This window comes from Hemicordylus capensis, chromosome 2 (genome assembly GCF_027244095.1).
Source record: "Hemicordylus capensis ecotype Gifberg chromosome 2, rHemCap1.1.pri, whole genome shotgun sequence".
Classification (NCBI taxonomy): Eukaryota; Metazoa; Chordata; class Lepidosauria; order Squamata; family Cordylidae; genus Hemicordylus; species Hemicordylus capensis.
This window is the reverse complement of record NC_069658.1, coordinates 148717604-148741803: the sequence shown is the minus strand read 5'-3', so window position 1 is coordinate 148741803 and position 24200 is coordinate 148717604. Positions and strand designations below refer to the sequence as shown.

At 40.0% G+C, this 24200-nt stretch overlaps 1 protein-coding gene across 1 annotated transcript in view; it reads left to right on the top strand.

Moving 5' to 3' along the window:
- Positions 1-23848, top strand: part of PURG (purine rich element binding protein G) — a 34652-nt gene extending 10804 nt beyond the window's left edge. Inside the window, exon 3 of the transcript XR_008315420.1 lies at positions 7893-23848. The gene's annotated coding sequence lies outside the window, so the exon portion shown is untranslated. The remainder of the gene's footprint in view (positions 1-7892) is intronic.
- The last annotated feature ends 352 nt before the right edge of the window (positions 23849-24200 follow it).

Below are 24200 nucleotides of genomic sequence, written 5' to 3'. Positions count from 1 at the left end.
TTCAATTTGTAGATCTTTGTATTTGGTGATTTTTTCTATTTCTTTTTCTATTCTGCTATCACCTGGTATTGCTATGTTGATTATTTTAACTTGTTTTTCTTTCTTCTCGACTACAGTTATATCTGGTGTATTGTGTGGCAGATGTTTGTCTGTTTGTAGTCGGAAGTCCCATAATATTTTTACATCTTCATTTTCTTTAACTTATTCAGTTTTATGGTCCCACCAATTCTTGGCTACAGGTAGCTTGTATTTTTTGCAGATGTTCCAGTGTATCATCCCTGCTACCTTGTCATGCCTTTGTTTGTAGTCAGTCTGTGCAATCTTTTTACAACAGCTGATTAGGTGGTCCACAGTTTCATCTGCTTCTTTACAAAGGCGGCACTTGCTGTTTGTTGTGGATTTTTTGACTTTTGCTCTTATTGCATTTGTTCTTAGTGCCTGTTCTTGTGCAGCCAGTATTAAACCCTCTGTTTCTTTCTTCAAGTTGCCATTCTTAAGCCATTGCCAGGTCTTGGTGATGTCTGATTTTCCACTTATATTGTGCAAATATTGACCATGCAGGGGCTTATTTCTCCATTTTTCTGCTCAGTTCTTGACTTGTTCTTTCTTGTAGGCCTGCTTTCTTTCATTGGTGTTGAATAGTTTCTCGTTCTTGACCATTTTAAGTGCATCTTCTTCACTGTCCCTTACTGTATATATTCTTCAAGGCCTCTTTTCTCCTCCTCTACTGTTTGATGGACTTGCAGCATTCCTCTTCCACCTGAGCTGCAAGGGAGGTAGAGCCTATATACATCACTCCGGGGGTGCAGAGCATGATTGATGGTCATGATTTTCCTGGTCTTACGATCTAGCGTCTCTAGCTCTGCCTGGGTCCAGTCTATTATTCCTGCAGTGTATCTGATAACAGGTATAGCCCAGGTGTTTATGGCTTGTATGGTGTTCCTGCCATTGAGTTTGGACTTTAGGATTTTTCTAACTCTCCTGATATATTCACTTCCTATTTTTCTTTTAACTTCAGTGTGTGCGATGTTATCAGCCTGGAGAATGCCCAAGTATTTGTAATGTTCTTTCTCTTCCAGGTTCTTGATGTTGCTTCCATTGGGTAGTTCTATTCCTTCTGTTTTTGTTATTTTTCCTCTTTTCATTATTAATGCAGCACACTTGTCTAGTCCAAACTCCATTGCTATATCGCTACTGACTATATGGACAGTGTTTAGCAGTGATTCAATTTCTGACTGGGACTTTCCATACAACTTCAGATCGTCCATGTACAGCAGATGGTTGATTTGACTTGATGTTTTAGATGTTTGGTATCCGAGGCCTGTTTTGTTTAGTATTTGTGAAAGTGGGGTCATGGCGATTACAAACAACAGAGGGGATAGTGAGTCCCCTTGGAAAATGCCTCTTCTAATGCTAACTTGTCCAAGTGTCTCGCCATTGATTGTTAACTGTGTACTCCACATGCTCATTCCTTTTTTTATAAATATCTGAATGTTTTTGCTGACACCAGTTGTTTCTAAACATTTTAGTATCCATGTGTGAGGCAATGAATCGAAGGCTTTCTTGTAGTCAATCCATGCAACACTTAGATTTGTTTTTCTTCTCTTACAATTTTCTAAAATCATTTTGTCAATCAGCAGCTGGTCTTTTGTGCCTCTGGTGTTCGGGCAATTTCCTTTCTGTTCAACTGGAAGCTGTTTGTTAGTTAATAAGTGTTGCATGACTTCATCTGCTATTATTCCAGTTAATAATTTGAACATGGTTGGCAGGCAGGTGATCGGTCTATAATTACTTGGAACTGCACCTTTTGCTGGGTCTTTCATGATGAGATGAGTTTTCCCAGTTGTTAGCCATTGGTCAATATCACCTCCTTGCAAAATGTGATTGAACTGATATTATTATTATTATTATTTCAATTTCTATACCGCCCTTCCAAAAATGGCTCAGGGCGGTTTACACAGAGAAATAATAAATAAATAAGATGGCTCCCTGTCCCCAAAGGGCTCACATTCTAAAAAGAAACATTAGACAGACACCAGCAACAGTCACTGGAGGCACAGTAAATATATACATATTACAATATGCTAACAGTTTTGTGGCAGCAATGAAGCCTCTGGCACTACACTTTCTGAGCAGGGTTGATGTTGCAGAGGCTGAGCAGCACAGGTGATTTTGGAGCAGGGAGCTTTGAGTTGGGATTGTTTAACAAGGAAGGAGGAGAGTAGACCGACATAAAACAGGATCCTGGGGAAATGGGAAGAGGAGAAGGAGGAGGTCTGGAAGTGGGAAAAGAGGCAGTTAGAGATGAGATACTTAAGGAAAGATGGAGAGAAGAAGAAGCAGGACCTAGGATTGGAGATAGTATGAGGCCTACACAAATGTGACCAAGGACCAAGACTGAGTGAGAGAGTTCTTCACAGAACCTAGAGCAGGCCTGCTCAACTTAGGCCCCCCAACTAGTTTTGAACTACAACTCCCATTATCCTCAGCCACAGTGGCCAATAGCCAGGGATTACGGGAATTGTAGGCCAACATCTGCAGGAGGGCCGAAGTTGAGCAGCCCTGACCTAGAGGAAGATTAGAAGGACAGTGGGCCTAGAAGAGGAATGAAAGCACAAGTAGAGTACAGGAATGAAGGGATTTGGTCTGATGGGGTGAATGTTATTGGTCAAAATTATGGTCTGAAGCCTCAAGTTTAGACCCCCATGGTTTGTATCAATATATGTATAAAAACATGCTTGAGCTTCATTTGCTTATTCAGTGATGGGGTGGTGGTGGTTTCAAAGTTGTTGGCTGAAATTTGGTATACATGTAGTTCCATACACCTTGATTAGCAAAAAGAAAGGTCTGACATAGGCATATTTTAATCTCTCTTCCTCCAAGCTTTGGATATGTCTCCTAATGGAGGGTAGTACTCCAGCACATAGCTGCTTGCTCTAGATCAGGACGTAGGGAGGATTACTCGTGGCAGTCAGGAAGATATCTGTGCTTGAGAATCCAATTTTCATTTGCAAATTATACACGTGTGATAATACCTGTATAGTTAAGATGAGATATAAAAATGACACTTCACCATTATAAGCTCTGAATGGTCATAAGCTCCAAACCATCTGTCATGAAATTTGGCTTGAAGTAATTAGGTGACAAGTGTTACCACTAGTCCAACCATGATACAAATATGCTGAGAAGTGATCAAGATACAATTTGAAAATGGACCCCATTTTCTATTAAAAAGAGAAAGTGGGAGAAATAATGGAAAGATACTTTTGAAAAATGTAAAGGGGGTAAATAGAAAGATTCCTGTTCAAAATGTGGGAGAAATAATAGGAGGATCCTTCTGACAATATGTGGAGGAGGGAACAATGGAAAGGGGAGGCAATAGTGAAGCAATTCTAGTTAAGCAATTCTTCTTTTTAAAATGGGGGAAGAAGAATAAACTCCCTCTGGTTTGGAACACATACTGTGCTCATGCAGCTCTGTCCACAGCATCCGTCACGGAATAGGATAAATGCATTCTGGTATGTGCCCTCTGACAGCTTGTTCAGTGTAGTACTTTGTGTTCCTGTGCTGTCTACAGATACCTGTAAATGGCAGCCTCCTTATACTTGGTCTCCCTTAGCACTGAATGAAGAGATATACACTCTATGTATGCTCAGTGGTTGTGACCTCTGACAGTGTTTGCAATATAGTACAGTACTCTGTGTCTTTCTGTGCTGTCTACAGACACCAGTAAGTGGTGTAACCTCTTTATAACCTTGTTCCCCATAGGATTTAATGAAGAGATATGTACTCTGTGTATGCTCAAAGGCTGTAATCTCTGTTGACATATTTTAAAATGTGTCACTTTGTAAACAGCAGAAAGAGAAAGACCAAAATGAGAAAACACCAAACAGGATGATTAAATATGCCACAACTTTAGTAAAACACAATAAAGGTGGCAACCTAATATCAATATGCTAGAGGTATCTATAATCTCTTCTTAAAGGTTACTAATCCATGTTTGCATTGAAAGCTTTCTGCAGTGCATCTACCAACTATTCCTCTGAATCCAGTTAATGAGGAGAGCAATATATGAAGTAGGATTTCTGTGTGAATGAAGTAGAAACTGTTGATTCTTTGATGACCGGCATTGCAGAACTATGGAAGAAATTGCTCCGCTAATGCTTCTGGAGTGTTCTTAGCCCTCACTAAGTGTCATTTTTCACCTTTAATTTTCTCTGACCTTCCATTTGCAAACTTCTGAGAATAGATTGGAGGGCATGACAGGATTATGATCATGGTCTTCCCATTGTATGCCCCCAGCATCGGGTACTGAGAAGTATACTGTCTATGAACATGGAGGTACCATTCAGCCATAAATAGGACTCTTGGGGATCCATGAATTTTCCAAGATTAGTCTTCATTTTCTAATACAGGAGTGGAATTAGCCACTTTTGCCAGATATTGTTTAAGTCCGAGAAATAGCTAAACCTGCAGAATGCAAGCTGGTGCATGTTAAACAAGATCATATAGGTGAAGTGTCTTACATATCTCAAAGAGCTGTAAAATTATAAAGGTAACATGCACACTCACACATATTCTGTTCGTGTAAACTTTAGTGCCTTAAAAAAAAAAACACGCAAGGAAATTAAAATATCAACTTTCAGTCTAAGATGAGAGCTAAGATGCTTACAATGTTCATTTGTGCTGTAAAAAGCTTGGAAATTGCAAGTTAAGATGGTCACTGTCTCATATTATTCTGACTTTACAAATTAGGCTCCATGCACCCACACTTTGCTTTGGTTCTCGATATTGTGCTGTGGAGGGATGCAACCAGTTAAAGTTTCAGATGCAGCTTCCCCAATCACTTAGAGACACACTTCTGCTTGATGCATTTCTACAATGCACAGTGCTTTCCCAAAATGCAACATAGCAATAGTAAATTCCAGGCAGAAGTTCAGCAGCTGCTGCAGCTTCCTCTATCACTCCTCCCGTGAACCTTTCTCCCCCTTTCTACAGATTGCTGGCAATATACGGTCTTTCTGGACCCTCAGCCTGAATGGAGCAGGAGAGAAGGATCACCAGGTTGCAACTCTAGCCTGGCTTTGTGCACTGCACTTCATTGCGTTTCCATACTTGCCAATACAGAACAAGAAGGCAGGAACATTGCATGGTTGCCTCAGCACATGCTGACATGTTCCCTCCCCCCAAAATGGCAAATGTCCAGGGTGCTTCTGGGGAAGACTTGAAAATGTTTGTGAACTGTGCTCTTCAGCTCCCACCCCTTTGGCTTAGCTGCAATTGGAGTAACAGGCTGCTGCTGCCTTGGTTACTCAGTATTCCCTTCTGTTCCTCTGCTTTTGTCAGAGATGCCACCTCGGTTTATTTTGTCTCAAATGTAATTGAAAAATATGTCATTACTGTATCCAGTGTCACTGAGTTCCACAGATCAGTTGGCAAAATAAATGGTAATGGCTATGGAATCTCTTCCATTTGTAGGCATAATTTTAACATATGGCTTTTCAAGTATGAAAGGAGTTCCTCCTAAATGCTTGCTGGAATCAGACTTGATCCAACTCTCTGCAGTTCCTCCATCTGATTGTACAGTACCACTTTTTGCTGAACTACAAACAATTGGTGTCCAGTTAGACAACTTTCCAGAACTGATAGTGCCTTTATAATCCTGTGTAGCTAATAAGTAAGTGTGGGTGTGTGAGAGCCTGTCTCCCCACTCCCACAGGGGGCAGCTCCACATCGAAGGGGCCAGGAATGTGACCAGGAAGCATGGGTTTCAGCGTGCATTCAAACTTCTGCAAGCCTTAAAATATCTAAAATAAAATTAACTGGATAAGAAAGTACCTGAAGTGTGTTAAGGAAAGTGAAGACTAAGGAGAATATATACATGTTTGGGAGTGGTTTTTACTAAAAGTAGGTATGTGATACCTGAAAATAGGTGTCCTTTGTCAGTGTAAAGTGATCAGGCAAAGTAGTGAGCGGTGAAAAAGTGCTATCTGTTTTGAATGCTTGAATGCATCCATTATATGTTCAGTACACACTATCCAATCCTTTAACTCTCCTGTTTTTGTCGCTTAGTTTCTTTGTGCTCAGATGTTGCTTTCCATTTTTTGTTTCTTTCTGCAATGCTGGAAGAGGCTGCTAGTATCATTCATCCAGCGCTGAGTCAGATGCAATAACATATCTTGACACATTTTATTTCAGTTGGACATTTTTGTTAAAATGCCATTTAGTTTTCACATATGGGCTTCCCCAATTTTCTTCTTTCTTCAATTATATTGGAGGCACCTCCAGGAGTGCCAGCTGTGAACCGGAAGTATAGTTCAGATCTCAATACACAGATGACCTTAAGCAAACCAGTATTTTCTCAGCCTTTCAGAATCCTTTGAAAGGGAGTTCCTAGCATTCCCAGCTTCATTTTAATCAAGTTTGGCAATGGTCAGATGTTAAAATGAATAGGGTGGTTGCTTCCATGTGAGAAGGAAATGCTGATCTGCAACCCAGTCCCTTAATCCTGAGTTAGTGTGCAATGACTGTGTTGGGCCATAATGGCAACAGGCTTGTAAAATATAAGAAGCCTGAACTCTGCCTAGACTTAAATTTAAGATTCCAAATTGTCTTTTGCTTCAGTTTTAGTCAAATATGTGGGTTTTTTATTTTCTATGGGGGTTTTGATTGTTTTTTTGTCAAGACTTTTCACATTTGGGATTAATATAAGATTGTTATAAACAAATGCAATATATCTAATCCCCTTTCCCGTGGATTGGCATGCCTTGTGGTGATGTGAATAATGAGCAAATACTCATTTTGTAGTTTTTATTTTAAAAGCTTGGGTCCTTTATATTTTTTCCTTCATGTTTGAAGAACAGCTTGATAGAGAAGAGATGTTAATTTGTGATGCTTTGGGGCTATTCAGTAAAGAATGCTAGTGATGTACTGTAACAAATAATGGGACAATCAACTCCACTAGTAATGCCACTTCATATTTAAAATATTTAAGTTTGTGGTTTTGTCAAGCCAAACCACTGGTGAATGAAACTATCTGTCAGGATACAGTGGGGGCTGGGCCAAGGAGGTTATCTTTGGGGAGGAAGAGATGCTCAGGCCTCCTCCAGGATTTCCAAGGGGGCCTTGCTCCCCACCAGCTGCCTGATAGTATCAGCAAACTCACAGAGTGGCAGCTTGATCAGTCAGTCCCTGACTTGTCTTCATAGGGACTCAGCAAAGCACACGGCTGTTTGCAGCTGCTGCTGTTGTGTTTAAAGATAAGAAGCAGGAAAGGCTCTTCAGGTGAAAATCCTTGTCTATGAAGAAACGATGGAGGGGAAAGAGGAGACTGGAGGGAGGGAAGAACAGATTGACAAGACTGGTCAATGCATTACTGAGGAATCCATCCACCTATCAGGGACTCAAAAGACCTGCTCTGCCTGTGGGAAGAGCAGTTCTTTTCTTCTTGGGGAATTGGGCATAAGAATCTGAGTTCACCCAGAGAGCACCAATTAGAAGAAATGCACTCAATATAGAAGAACACTAGCAATGTGACTCAATGTATTGTTGGTGTTCTCTCTGGTTAACTATTGTTTCTGCTCCCTAGTTAGCTGTGATAATTTGTTCTTGATTCATTTAATAAAGCAGGGCTTTTTTATGTACAGCCAAGACACACAATATGCAGTTTCCAAGGAAAAAAATGTGCAGTTCCAGAAGATCATTTGTGTAGTTCAAAAATCCAGGTCATGTTGTTTTATGTTAACTTGTGTAAAAAGTTATTGATGACAATCTGCATCTAAATTGTAGTAGATCATGCTTAAGGATGTTTATGCAAACTTATTTCCCTTTCTCTCTCTCTCTCTCTCTCTCTCTCTCTCTCTCTCTCTCTCTCTCTGTCTGTTGATGTCCAGAACTTATAAGACTTGCTGGAGGAAAGGGTCTTTGAACATCAGCAGAGTTGTAATAACTAGATTCCTCCACTCACATTTTCAAGGATCATCTCTACCATATTGACGCTAGCTGCATTGGCATTAGCAGATGTTTCTTTCTGGCAGAAAAGAGGCACAGCTAAGTTGTGTTCTCACATCCCCTTTTCCTCTCCATTCATACACCCCTCCAATCAACAAAGCAGCTAATTCAGACAGTCTAGCACACCCAAGGTTTCCAGAGAGTCCTATTATCGTAGAAGCTATTCTGTGCCTCTTAAGACAAGCAGAGGACACTGCTTTCAGGAAGAAAAGACTTTAGCTGTCTGCCCCAATTGGCCAGCTTCTGTAGTCCAGTTGTTCATGACCTACTAGAAGTAGGACGAGAGAAGTAAAATCAGCAGTGAGCAAAACTCTCCACACGCTTAAGGTCCATTCTTCTCTGGTATATGGAATATGTGGTAGAAAGATTATTATTTCTTTAAGGGTTGGCTTTTTTTAGTTATTCTAGGATCTAATGTAGACTGTTTACTAAGAAAAATGAGAGCTGAGATCCAGGAGCTTTCTATTATGTATATGCATCTGCTCTTGATCTTAGGCTTCTTTTTAAAATAATCACTCCCAATAAAGTTTTGTTGGATTTCATGATTCTTATGTGAAGCGTTCATATGAAGGTTCATATGAGGAATAACAGTCTTCTGCATTAGTGCTGTCAAATTCTCAGTTTTGAAGATTTTCTCCCATTCTGAATAGGATTGTAAATATAATGGTACATAAATCCAAGGAACAATGCATCAGAGCAAGCATAATGAAAATGTATGAGTGTGTTGTTGTGGTGCATGATACACGTGTGAATTGTAATCAACATATCATGGGATCTTTTTGAGGGATCTGAGGGCCAGAGGCTTATACCATGATGTGAGGGACTGAAATTTAATTCCTCTATTTTGTCTTCTGTTATGGTTGTATTGTATGTTTTAAAAAGGCAGTGTAAGGTCAAAAGGTTAGCCTAGGAAATCATTTACAGCTTGAAGTGAAAAGGTTAGCCCAGGAAACTGCGGACAAGAATGCAAAATCTGATTGGTTACTTTAGAGGAGGGAGGAGTCGGTTTAGAGTATAAAAGGCAGTGTTTGGAAAACCGGGGAGGGTGGGGGGAGATTGAAAAAATAAAGCCAGAGGAAGAGGGATCAGAGGTGTGGCAGGAAAAAGGAAAACTGCTGGAGGCCTAAGGAACTTATGAGACTGGCTGCGTTAGGGACACAGTCTTAGACAAGAAAGCTGGGTGTGTTTATAACCTTTGCTCATAAGGTTTTTAAAATAAAATATTCAGAAAACAATATCTAAGAATATACATTGGATTGTTTTGTTTTCCTTTTTAAGTAAAAACATAACTTGGTTGAGATGTCTTGTTATCTCTGAGTGTTGTTCCCCATCCATGCTTACTTGCTATCCTAATCTACCTGAGTTGTTGGGGAGTGGGGGATGCTGTGAGCTGTTTAGTGGAGGTGGCCAGGGAATAAAAACTTACACTTGGTGGCAGTGGTGAAATCCAGAAGGTAGGAGAAGCAAGAGGTTGATTTGCTTCCCTTCCCCGTCCCCCTTATTCACAGGGCTGTGAATGTGGTATATGCTCAAGGATGGGTTGGTGATTGGGTTCCAGAACAGTCAGAGAAGAGGACAAAGCAAGACACAAGTTCCTTTGGCACCTTCTCCTAGGGAGGCTCAGTCTGGGGAGCCAAGCCCAAAGGATTTTTTATATAGGGCCAGCAGGGATCCTATTAGGCTCCCCAGGTCCTGTGACCCTTATAGGCTCTCCAAGTCATTCTTCCTAGTCATTCTTGCTGACTGCTTGCTTCTTTTCTTTCTTTTCTTTCTTTTTGGACACTGTGGGTCAGCAAGACTTAAGGCAGCTAGTCCGTCTCCCTGTGAGCCACCTTGCTGGCAGAGAGAGTGAAGCACCAGAGCCCTGGCATTTTACACCATCTTACTGAGATATTTGAGCAAGCCTACAATCAGTCAATAACTTCATTATGGTCTTTGACCAAAATGACCAGCATAAGGCAAGAAAACATAACATTGGCAGCTGTTGAAGGCTATTAAAATCAAGGGAGTATAAACAGTAAGAAAGCTATAAAATTGCTAAATGGTTAGAACCTATAAGGCTTATAAAGACTGTATTATGGCAGCTGGAGCACAGAAAGTATAAGCACCTTGTATCAGTAGTTACAGTATAACATTATAGGAGAGTAAAAGGTTTTGCAGCTAAAAGAGATTAGAACTGTATGGGTTAAAACTTGTTAAACTTGTGGGATAGCTAAAATCTGTAAGTAAAGGCTATAGAGTTACTGTAGAATTAAAATGGAAAACTATAAAATTGTAAACATTCATAGATTATAGGTGGGGCTCTGTGCTGCATCAGGTCTAGTTAGCATTTACTGGTGCTCAGAGTCTGGTGAATCTTGCACGCAGCTGTGCAGAACTTAGCAATGTTTGTAGTAGAAGGATTGCAGTCAGAGAGTAATAGGGAGGTGTAGAATTGATGAGGGTGGCCAGGTAACCTAGACAGGGAGAATGAGGGTATTGCTGGAGTCTCTGTAGAATGTGCAATGAAGAAGGACATGCTCTGTGATTTCGACTTGCCTGATGTTGCATGGGCACAAGTGTTCCTGGAAAGGGATCTTCCTGTATCTTCCATCTAGTACAGCCAAGAGGAGGGCACAGAGTGGACCAAGGTGAAGGCCCTTCTGTGCTTGGGGACCTCAAGCTGTGTAAAGTAAACAGCAGATGTTGCTATTAAGACTTTTTGAGATAAGGAAGTTCAGGACCCTGCCGAAGCCATCTTGGTTCTCTGTGTCCATTAAACACTGTTTGAGGAGTGTTCTGGCCTGGTCATGGCCCATGGAGAGGAGGTGGGCAGGGAATAGCCCAAGTGATGCTATTTTCGCCACTAGAGTTTGTTTCCCTGTGGATTGGTAATTGTCCTGTAGTATTAGCGGGGATAGGCCCATTGGGAGGAAGGATAGTCTTAGCCAGTAACGGAGTATTGTCAGCCATACTCTGGCCTCCACTTTCACCAGGCCCACCTTAGACTGGCATTAGAAACACAACGGGGTGCTTGAAATGTTGTTCTTAGGGACTTGGAATGGGCAAGTTCCAGAGGGGCAAAGTTGGAGAAGGGTCCCTGCTGTGCGCCATAGAGGAGTTGGGCCAGCAACTTGACTTTGAATAATTTAAGGGCTGCAGGTATGTATTGTCCCCCCTTGTACAGAATAATTTGAAGATGGTGGCAACATTCCTCTGGGTGTTTAATGTGACATGGTTGCCATGGGTCTTCCTGATGCCAGAGGCGTGGAGGACCACCTTCAGGGACTCAGCAAAGCACACTGCAAGTTTATTAAATATGTCCCATCTTTTAAAAAAGATTTTTAAAAAACTTTAATATGCTATTTTAGGTGGGGGGTGCTTTTTTCACTAGATGGTAGATGAAAATGCTAATGTCAGATAGCTTTTCATTAAGGATTCTTGATAAAATTACCTTCCTCATATTGTGAACTATAAACAAAGAGATGGAATAACTTTTTTCTGAATTTCCCCCCCTTTTCCCCAGTTTTATTTTGGACACCAGAAACAGTGGTTTGTCTAGTGCTGATTTTATTCAGGCTTAATTCAACTTCCTGTCAATATATACAGTTCCAGAGTAGTAGCTCTGTATATTTGTTATAGAATTCTGTGGTATCTGAAAGACTAACACATTTATTGTGGTATAAACTTGTGAGATGGAGCTGCACCAGATGCAAAAAGTAGTTGCTTCAGTGGGTAGGTAGAGATAGCCTATAAAATTGACTTTTACTAAGTGAGGCCAAAGGAGGAGATAGCTGTAGATGTGTCACAGTACTACACAGAACACACATGACTACACAATCCAATAAAATTATTACAAGTTCCAATCAGTGTGACCATTCCAGACTAGCAGCCGCTGGTGATGAGTAGACATAGCAAGATCACAAGTTTACAAGAGCCCCTGGTGGCGCAGTGGTAAAACTGCCGCCCTGTAACCAGAAGGTTACAAGTTCGATCCTGACCAGGGGCTCAAGGTTGACTCAGCCTTCCATCCTTCCGAGGTCGGTAAAATGAGTACCCAGAATGTTGGGGGCAATGTGCTAAAATCATTGTAAACCGCTTAGAGAGCTCCGGCTATAGAGCGGTATATAAATGTAAGTGCTACATGAACTCCTACAAAGGGACAACCACTTTCTGTAGTGAGCTAGCCATTCCTAGGGATTGTTGGAACTAAGATCCACAGTGTCAAATGTGGTAACTATTTCCCCATTAGCAGCTTAATGTTGGAGTCTCCCTTTGACACTTTTTGATTGTAATATAGTGACTTTTTGAAGTCTTCTACACAATATCCTGGATTTGATCCTCCATGGATTTGAGTGTTGTTCTAAGTGTCTGATGTATATCAATGTATCCCTTGTGGTGAGACTAACCTATTTGGTTATTATTATGGCAGAAGAGAATTATTGGCAGATAATGTTATACGTTATGTTAGGTGATGTGCTCGTAAATGAGCCCTTGATGGCTGATAATGTTGGTCCTATGATTGTGTCATTTGAGTAGATGTAGGGACAGTTCAGGCCAGAATTTGTTGTAAGGCCTAGTTTCTAGGTTTGTAGCTCTGATGGGCTGCTGGTGGATAACCAAACTAGAGAGCTGTCTCAAAAGAAGAATATATGCAGTAGTGCTTGCTGAAATATTCCCATTTTAGGCTTTGGTGGTTGGTTACTGGTAAGTCTTTATGCTTAAGAACTTCTTGTGTGTAGCCATCAGTTTTGATAATACCTACAGTATTTGGTAGTATGTGATCTAGTACATGTGTATATTAAAATATATGCTGGCTGTGCTTGCTTGCTTGCATCCCCATTTTCTTGGTTATCCGGACACCTGGATATTCAGTTGATATTGGTTCTCAAACTCCTGTATTAGTGCACTGGTCAATCAAGACCATTTTGAACCTATCTAGGGCTGCACACTTGCAGTCAGGCCTATTCAGGGTGACATACCTTCAGCCCTCCTGCATCATAAACATTCAATAGGGCCTGCATGGATCTGAAAAGCCATTGGCTTTGCAAAAGAAAGTAATTGCAGTCAGGTGTATAGCTGTGGTTTTGCAGGGGAGCAGGGTCTTTTCCTTCACCTTCTGAGATAATTGCATCCCCATTGCATCATCAGTGAAGAAGGCCAACATTGGGTCATGCTCTCTAACATCTGCCTGCCCTAGTACACATGTTAAGGGTTGTGTGTCACATCCTTGCTTCCTACTCCTGAGAGTCCAACCAGGCCACCCAGAACAATAGATCCCAACCGCCCAATAATCCTTAGGAGAGACTTTTCTTCAGCAGTAAGATAATGTTCCCTCTCCTATCCACACTACATCCTACACTGCTTCTTTTTGGATGTATTCTGATCTTAGTCTCTGCAGGTCTTTTTTTTTAATTATTATTTTTTAATTTAGCTGCCCCCGCTGTTGCTGACAGAGTCTCTGGAAGAGGCTGGTCTGAGTTTCCTAGATCTGAGTCTCATCTAGCTGTTTGCCTTTTCTGCTCAGGCATCACCACATTAAAGCTGCACTTCTGCCAGCTTCATCAATCATAGATCCGCAGTCTGCATCATTATCGCAGCCTTCTCCGTTTGTGAAGGAAGTCTGTGATTGCATTTTTGCAGCACCAAGCCTCCTTTGGTTTATGTAGAGCAGGCATTGGCTTGTTGCCCCTTTTAGGAAACAGTGTTCTGTGAAATCAACAAGCCCCCCCCCAAAAAAAAATCTGGCTTCTTGATTCTAGCAGCATGGGTGTTGTTTTTTTCTTCCTTTGTCTCCATTGCACCACCATGGAGAGAGGGGGCTACTGTTTTCACCCCTGCTCCTTCCAAAATAAGTAAACATGAAAATGTGGAGAGTTTCTGCATAAACAGCATTAAATATTTAAAATATTTCATTTCTAGTACCTGGTTTCCTGAAGCCTTCATATAATTTATATTACTGTGTATTGTCTGTTTAGCTTCTCAGCATTTTATGAAGTGAAGAGTGTAAAGTGTAAAGAAAATAGCTGCATACAAGAAAGCATCATTTTTTCTTATGAATGAAAATCTAACATGAAGTTCAGTAATACTGTATTCATATTCTTAATTCATTAGGTTATATTCTGTTGCTCTGGTCGTAGCAAAGAGAGCTTAATACATAGGCAAATAACTATTTTGCAAGGATAGTCTTGAATCTGGTTTTAAGAAGCATTGTTTTGAAACCGACTCCCCAGCAAAGTGCATGTTGATGCATCAGTAAAGCCTGTAAGAGGAGAATACAGTTTATTTCAGTCTGTGACTGGTCCTATAAAGAGCCTGTTGCTCATGTTTGCAGGCTGTTCAGGCGTACTTCAGCTCAATTTCTGACTTCATAGTAACAGAAATTTCAGAAAAAAAACATGTTCTGAAAGACTTGAAATAAGCACTGGTACTTTACTTCCCAAATTTGTCTTCTGCCAATTAAGTTGATGGACCTGTATTGTATTGTACAGCTATATGCAATGTAAATTGTTTGTACATAATTGTAATCTGGAAGATAGCACTGCATATTCATTTAAACATAGTGAATTGTAAAGTGGAGCACACTTTCCATGGCATGTGTAGTACTTGTGCTCTCAGTTCTTACTTCTACTCTCTTAGGTACCATATCAGTCTAATTAGGTTTGGGATACTGACCTAAACCATGATCGAAGCAAGCACTTTAAGTACTCGTAGTCACTTTTCTTCTTACTATATGGAGCACCGCACTTTTTATAAATACAGTACTCCTAGCACTAAGTGTAAAACATGTCCCTCCCCCATTTTTGTGTAGTCTTTACAGGGTGTGTTTTTAAAAGGTGGTGGCTGTATAAAGAGAGCTTTTCATGAATGTGACCACTGCCTGGTGCCTCTTGACTTCATTATATCTTTAAGAATTTCATACACTGCTGAAAAGAGAAAAAAACAATCCAAGCTATATTTTGTGACATTTAAAAATAACCGTTTAATTACTGACATCTAGACAGATCTGATCTGAAAAAGCAAACAAACTCATATGCACACCCATAGGTGCACAAGCTTTCAAAAACACCAAAGACACAGGAAAAACATTTAAAATTGACCAGAACAACACAAGAGCATTAGACTGACAGAAAATGATTTCAGAAATAGAGTCTTGTACATGTAACTTTTGGTAATGGAAATTTTTACCATGGGTCTTCTCATGGATAGGCAAAAAATGGTGGTGGGAGAAAACACCAATCAAAAGTTAGTTCACTCTGTATCTGCATCAGTGCAGACACTGCATCACAATGCTATTGCAATAAACACAGCATTGTGCCTGTGAATTAAAGTTTGACATTACTGCACTGTAGTTTCAATTGTAAAGGTTTTTTTAAGCAGGATAAAACTGCAGTGCATTTAGACGAATAGACATGGCAATCACTATCCATACTGCTACATTTGTGGAATAGTCATAGCTTATGGACAGTTCACTGAGGCAGGGAGTAGTTCTGTACAATTTCCATTGTTAAATTCCTGTCTGCTATAAAAATTAACATTGGTATTCATTCAGCTGTAGAAGAAAGTAATCTGAAAATGATATTTTTTCAAACCATCAAATTTATGATATTATTTGAAAACTTTAAAAGTGAAATTCCGGGTTTCATTTTTCCAGGCCTTAAATAATCAAATTCGCATTTATCAAGAATTCAAATCTTCATACCCTTTAATGTACTCTTGATCCAACTACCACAGTGCACATACAGAAGGTGATGTCTGTGCATGCATCACTGGATTTAGAATCATGTGGGATTCATAGCGGCATCTATCTTTTAAGGCCACTTGTACAGTTCGTGCCATTGTATGAGAAATATTGGCTCTCATACACAGTGACATTAACGGAAGAGAATTCTTGTAAGAGACCCTGAATGCTGCTGCAGCTCCCTAAGCCAAGTCTTTCTGAGGGTCACATTGCCAGTGGCTTCATGGATGGGAGAGCCCAGTAACAGGATGAAACTCTGCTAGCAAAATGTGCCCTCCACACAGTTTCTAAGCTCCCCCTTTCCTCTATGAATCTCCACCTTCAAATCCTCCGAATCTCCACCTGCAACACAGCCCCATGTTGTTGCCACCTGCAACACAGCCCCATGTTGTCCTTCAGCAACCCCTTTTTGGCATGCTAAAGGGGATGCAGCAGCACTGAGAGTTGCTTGCACTAACTCTTACACTGGTTCCGCCGTGTATGTGAGCCTGTGAATGCAGCCGGGATCAATTGGTGGTTATTGATGGCACCATTTGTTCATTCAGGGATAAAGGCGGACTGAATGCAGACTATCATAATCAGTTATGAACAAAGCTTGGTTGGAGCCTTACTCTTAAAATGTTTAAATAGGCCCTGTGTTGTACATTCAATCTAAATAACAGGTTTGTTGGTTTTTATACATGACATTTTCATAGCGGAAATAATTCTGAAACAGCTTTAAATACCTAAGTTTTTCTATTTTGAATTCATTATATCGGCCATACGTTGCATCGATTCTCTTGTAGCAGGGGTGTCTTTTGAAACGATCCTTTTTAAAGATTCCTTCCATATTTTGAGCATTCAGTTATGTCTCATTGTCTTTATCTTAATACACATACACATGCGCGGGCACACATTTAGCGGCTTCACTATCTGTGGTATTTGAAAACAGATGCTACTCCATATATAATACAGCCAAATGCTTTAGTGTGATATCGTCTTAAAATGTAGCAATGTCCCCTTCCCAAAGCTAATACACAATAAGTATGATCCACAAATAGCTTAAGATGATGCATTACATTGAAAGGACAGGATCCAAAGAGTAGCACATGAGATCCTCTGCATGCACACAGGCTTTGGGGGGACCTCGTCCAGCCACAGCCCCCTCAAAGGTTTGCTCCTGTAAGTCAGGGGACCCTCCAGAGCTGCATTCAATGTAACACAAAGGGCTGCATCCAGACGAGGATGTGTATGGGCCTCTTTGGATCCTCTCCATGATAGTTTAATCATGTCTGAGGTACGTTAAATGGTCTGCAGGATGTGTGTTCATTTTGGAGGTTTAGTAGAAGAGAAATAAAGAGAATTAGTAGTCCTCTTCAACTAGATATCTCTTTCCCAATACAGTATTCTCTTTTTTAAAACCTGCAAGTAAAATGTTTATGTACAGATATTTCCAAGGAATGTGCTAATATTCTTGGAATAACTTGCTGCATAAAAAAAAAATCAGAAAGAAATTGTATTGGCACACAGGCAGTGTTTAACAATAGTCTGTGCCTTTTCTTTCTTTTTTTCCTTTTAAAAGCATATGTAGTCACTTTAATTTTGCTTTTTTGTTTCCTTGCATAATTATAAATGTATAAAGGTGATTTCACAGCTGCACCTATAATCAAAATACAGCATTACAACAGTCAGGTTAATCAGAACCATGTGCATAGCAGGTAGCAGTTTATCCAGTGTGTGTATTCTTCCCCAATGGTACTATTTTTCAGTAGAATATTCTTAACCAAAAGGTGTTTTAAAGTCATGGCATGAAAAACCGTAAATGTAAATGAGTACGTGTAATGCTAACTAAAGGAATTTCCTTAAACTTATGTGATGCTTAATATTTTCCTTAGGAAGCTTTTGTTTTAAAGGTAGATCACTGTTCTGAAGGATGTTGGTCCTATGGAATAAAAATAATAGAAATAAAATGCATGTTACAAATGTAGACATGGTAAAGAATTAAATGTGAACTTACTGTACGATACTGACTCTGTTTTCAAACAATCTGTTTTACTGTTCTATAGTTAACATATTTTTAAAAAAGCAAATGTACTGTAATTTAGCACTTTTTTCCTATGTACCCTGTTCTCACTATACTAGAGGTACGAAATGGCATAGATGTGGAATATGTAATCATGCCTGCATGAATACTTTAGGGTTTTTGCTTTCCTTGATGTGCAAGACTAATCTTTGTAAACATCATCTTAAGTGCAAAAAACCCTTCTATCCTGTCAATCTCTGGCTATACCATAACCTTACAGGGTGCCAGAATTCTAAGCAACTTAAAGTTCAGGGTCTCTTTACATGTTCTCTTTTCCAAAATAAATCTAATGCAATTCAAAATTTGGCCTTACAAGAAAAGTGTACCCTAAGACATAGGTGATTTGTAGGATCATCCATTTGAGCCCTTAAACTCAGATTTGAGCCGAAGGGTGGATTCACATATGCCTTTAACATAGGGGTTTGGATATGGCCCCATGCACGCTATCAAACAGATGCACATCTGAAAATGATCTTTGATAGTAAAACACATAGAGATATCATGCCACTGGAATGTATCCCTACATGCATTACTATGAATGAACACTTCACTTATGTGTCGATCTGCATGGTGGGGTGCACCATATGTACAAAAATGGACTTGAACATTAAAGGCACATGCAAATTCACCCTGAGAAAGTGTGCACGACACAATAAAGTCACATAATCTAATTATAAACATACAAAACAATAGATGAGATAGAGTGTACTCTTGTGAAGAGACCTCTCAAGCAGTATACTAAGTAATAGCAACACTGAAGCGGGTAATTTAAATTATATATCTTGCTATCCGTTCTTGTTTCGGGGTAAGAAATGAACAAAAGCCTTGTAGACTTGAGGTAAGATGATCGCACAGATGGAAGCAAAGGTGCATGCAAGTAGATCAATATGTTGAAGACTGGAGATACTGGTGACTGACAAGTATTTTTTCAAAGACAGGGTACTGGGTATGGACAGGTATAGGATATCGGTTAGAGGAAGGAGATTCAAAGATGAAATAATATAAGTAAATTTTGCTGTATAGATTTTGGCTGTGCTTGTACAGAATTGAGCCTTAGTACTTAGTTCAGTATTGCATTACAGAGCACGTTTGAATGCTCTCTCACATCAAAACACTTGCTGGCTATGGAAAGCTAGCATGTCATGGGGAAAGGGTTATATCATGGTATTTTCCATAATATACTCATTTTCTACGAACAGAGAATTTCCCACACATTCAAACTTCCAGTCCCTGCTTTTGGAAGTAGTATTGTTGCAGAAAGACTGTGATACATGCTTCTTCTTCTTTTCTTTTCTTTTTAATGTGGATGAGCTCTGAATTAGTCAACAAGTGATGGCACACAGTTTGAATGTGTGAACTGCCTCCACTGAAAGATTGGGTATGAGATAATGTCAAGTGATATGAAAGATCTGTCTGACCAGTGATGGTGGTTACAATAAGTGCTGCTGGTTATGACTTGTGTATGTGTGAACTCCTCAAAGTGATGAAATGCTGCTTTTTCACTTATCAAAGCAATTCAATGAAAAGGACCATAATAGATAGCAAAGACAAGTCAGAGGGCAATGGCAGGCAAAGAACTAAAGAAGATAGTTTCCGAGATTAGGAGGGAAGTGTTGAACATGTAGATTTTATGGGGACTTATGGAGATGATAGTGGGTAAGGAGACTAATACCAGTGGGAACTTTTCTCCCAGAGCTAATAACTGCTTTGGCAGGATTGCAGTGCAAGGTTTAAATATCCCCTCCCACCGGACCAGAAGCCCAATCCTGATTAGCTTCCCCCACAGGAGCGATTTTAAACTTTAAAGAAAACAAAGCTCACAGGGCCAAAGCTGTGTGTTTAATGTAATATAATATGCAGTTTGGCCCTGAGAAAGGTTGAATGGCAATAAAAGGGAAGATGATAAAGGAACAAGCAAGATTAGAGGGCAATAGGGGTGTTGGCCAATGAAGTGAAAATGTTTATAGATTCTGACCCTTATTAAGTAAAAGTAGGTTGTTATCAATTTTAAGTTGCAGTTTCACTTCTAAATGTGTGCAGTGTTTTGTTTTTTTTAACGGATCAAACAAAGCATTCAGTAGTGGTCTCAACCAACAATAAAATGCTTGGAATGTGTTTGCTGAGGCCATGTAAATATCAGACCCTGAATTTCAAAGAGAGGTATGAAGTAATCCTGCCAACAGAGTCCCTGTGTTACACTCAAGATGCTTCTAAAATGTACAGCATTCTCTAGTATTAACAGGGTGTTCAGATGTGACTTGTCATGTACTGTACTCAAAGGTTCATTGATCAGTGACTGTATTGTACTGTATGAATAATCATAGATTGCCTTGTATTGTTTATAATAAGACTGTACCAAGTACCACACGGATTTCCACGTTCCAAGTCTGTCAGTAACGCATGTTGCCAGTTAGATCCTAAAACTATGTGGTGCTAACTCTTCCATATCCAATGGTGCTTTTGTGGATGCTAACTGCTGACATGCTGGGGGGGGAAGCTTGAAGTTGAAAAGTCTCATTTGTCTGTTTGTAAAAGTAAAAAATACAAAAACAAAAATGTGATTTAAACTTGAATTGTTTCACGGTACCATTGACAATCCAGTGTTTTATATGTATGTACTTTTTATTGGATTTTTCAGCTGATTCTTCAAAAAGCAGCTCTCATCATTTCTGCTTTGAAAGAGCCTGTATTTCACCCAGCAACCGTTTATCCATGTTTAATTGTTAGTCACTGCTTATCCCAGAATCTGTTAGAATCAGGTGGATCCTAAGCCTGCTTGTGCAGTTTGAAAAATTGTCAACTAAGTTCTGCCCTTTTGTCATACAGTCATAGGCCCTGAAAAGGTGATGATCTTGTTGAAACACCTGTGTAAAAGCAGGATCTTGTATATTCCAGTATCTCATACCTGATAGCCCAGATCATCCTGCTTATAATAAACCACAGGGCCATTTCACAGATTGCACTAAATCAGGTGTGGGTTTGTTACTGCATGTACAATCAGCAGGGAGCTGCAGTTAATCATCACACCATAACTAATAATAGAATCTATTATTCTAGGTTCTGTAATAAGAGAGACTATTCAGCCTACAAGGACTGAAGAGGGCCTCCTAGGCCAAGCCCCTGCTTGATGCAGGAATTCCAGACCTGGCACACTCCCAACTGGTGGTTGTTGCCTGTGTTTGAAGATCTCCAGCGAGGGAAAGCTCTTGAAAATTGGTTCTATTGTCAAACTGTTTTCATCATTAAAAGTTTCTCCTAATGTTCAGCTGGAATCTTATCCCCCTTTATCTTAAGCTGATTAGATCTAGTCCTGCTCTATGGGGCAGCAGAGAACAAATCCTTGTCTTCTTCTTTGTGACAATCCTTTTGGTATTTGAAGAGTTCTGTCATGCCCCCTTCATTCTCTTCTCCAGGTCAAACATGCTCAATTCCTTGATGTTGTTGGCTACAACTCCCAGCATCCCCAGCTGCAATGGCCTTTGGCCAGGGATTGTGGGAGTTGTAGTCAACAACATCTGGGAATCCCTGTTACAGGGAACACTGCCTCTGACCATCTTCTTTGTCCTCTTTTTGAACTCTTTCCATTTTGTCTACATCCTTCTTAAAATGCAGTACCCAGCATTGGACACAGTACTCCAGATGAGGTCTGACTAGTTCAAGATAAAGTAGAACTATTACTTTTTACTACCAACGTTGGAGAATTTATTGCCTGGGGGTTGTTGATGATGATGATGATGATGATGATGAATTCCCGATTAGCCTTATCTGACCAGAGCTTAGCAGTAGGGGCCAGATTCTTGCAGTAGGGGCCAGATTCTTGTCCAGGTTCATTGCCCACTGAATGGGAGATGAAACACAGATGACTCAAAAATAAAGTTTAAAAGTGTATTTGTATCTTACCAACTTTAAAATTGTTATTACAAATATAGATTTGACAAACAAAAAACACAAATATAATTCACAACAGTACACCTGTTGTTCAAAGGAAGAGATCTGGTCTTGTGGTCGCAAGCATGAATTGTCCCCTTTGCTAAGCAGGGTTCACCCTGGCTTGCATTTGAATGGGAGACATCTGAGCACTGTAAGATATTTCCCTTAGGGAATGGTGCTGCTCTGGGAAGAGCATCTGCATGCTTGTATGCAGAAGGGTCCAAGTTCCTTCCCTGGCTTCTCCAGATAGGGCTTAGAGACACTCTTGCCTTACAACCTTGGAGAAGCTGCTGCCAGTCTATATAGACAATACTGAGCTAGATGAACCAATGGTCTGACTAGATGGACCAATTATATAAGGCAGCTTCCTATGTGTGGTCTGGCCAGCAGCTTGGTTACAATGACAAACTCTTAATTTTCAAATTGACAGGTAAGGTTTCTGCTGATAACAAATTACTGACAACAAACAACTGACAACAGTTGTCAACAAATACGTTTGTTGTACTGACAGCAAACAAATTTGTTGACAAGGTGGTTCCTTCTCCCATTGTGTAATCTGGCCACTAGTATACTGCTCCTTTTTGCCCAAAGGCTTCTCATAACGGCTTAGCCTCATTCCTCTTTCTCCTCTTCCCCAACAAAGATGTCTTAAAATAACACCAACTACTGAAGAAGTTAAAGAAATTTATAAGCAGGTTTTTGGTCAAGCAAGCAAATATAGGCTATCATAGACATAATACTGCAAAGTCCCCTTGGAAACTGTAATTCTGTTAATGCAATTTTAGGCTGCACTAGTATTGCACTGTTGACTCATGTTCCACTTGTGATCAAATGCAGAACTTTGCATTTGTCTTTCTCAAATTTCACGTTGTTAGTTTCAACTTGAGTTTTCCATTCTGTTAGGTTATGCTGAATGTTATGTGTACCTCAGGCATTAACTATCCCTCTCAACTTTGTGTCATCAGCAAATTTGATGAGGATTCCCTCTATCCCTTCATCTAAGTCATTGATAAAAATGTTGATTGCAATACTTAGGGATTTAGACAAATTAAAAACCAAATGTGGGGAAGATGATTTGTAAAGTATTGTAACAACAACAACAAAAACACACTCAACATTATAAATAGCCCAGGGCTGGCCTGTCAGTTGGACAGACTGGCATGCAGATAACTCTGAATTTCCTGATGCCTTGGAAATGCAATGAGCCAGCAGGCAAAGCACTGATGATAAATTCAAGGAAGAAGCAGAGGAATTATGGTCCAAGTCTGTGGATGTTGGGGAAAGATTATGCAGGACCTGGTACAAATTTAATGGTATCACGCAAGATAGCTTCTGAAATGGTTAAATTACTCTGAAGTACATTAAAACAAGTGATGTTAGAACCATTCTGCAAATAATAATGTACAATTAAGTGATAGAGAGTGATAAAAAAATTACACTGTATAGTTTGACTGCATATGGCAAGAGGGATGTCATGTTTTTGAATGCTACCACACATTTTTAAAAACTGCTGTGAATAAAGTGAACTAACACAGCAGGGAGAAGGCGATACCAAACCATTTTTCCTGATGTGCTTGTTTACTACATGCATGATTTATTATGATAGATTATATAGATGAACACTCAATACACTCCCACCTGCAATCTGAAATGATACAGTTCTGGATTCTACCACCTCTCTCTGCATCATGTGTAGAAAAAAGTGGTTCTTAATTCTGTGAAAGATGATGTACAGTTATATATTCCTCATCCTGAGGTGCCTGGGCAAATAGCTAAACAAAGGGGGGGAAATAGCTTGCAGGCATAAGAAAAAATGTAAACAAGTAAAACTGAGATCTCATTTTAAAACAAAAAAAGCCCCAAATGATGCTTTTTTCCTCTCTTGCTGCACTTGCTAAAGATGCAAACATCCTTGCTCTATTAGATTTCCTAAATTCTCATTAATTAGAGAGTATTTTTATTTTGCTGGGATGAAATTTTAAATAATGAGCTGCTTTTTGGAGGAAAAAATATATATTTTTATGTCGGTTTGACAAGTCTACTTGCCCCATTACTGAATTTGCATATTGTTGTTTGCCACTGTTTGTTCTGTCTTACAATAAATTTGCTTACTTGTGTAGTCTTAAGCATTTAGTCTGTTTTTAACCTAATTTTGAATTGATCAATTTCACTTAAATTTGTGCATCAGTATGCACAGCATTGGTATGCACATGCGCAGCGGCTGTTTGCATGGCCAGCAACACCATACTGACCATGTACATGGCCGCAGCACATGCGCGGCAGCCATGTGTATGCCGATGGCACGCACAGGCTGCAGGGAGCAGTGCTACAGCCATTTGTAGAGCAAGCACTGTGCTAAGCGATGGGTCTGCACAGGAACAGGCAAGGACCTGCTTTTTAAGGGAACCACTCCCTGTCCCGGCTGCATCTGCTCGAGCCCATTCAGGCTCATCCCTACTTAAAAGTTTCCTTCTTTGC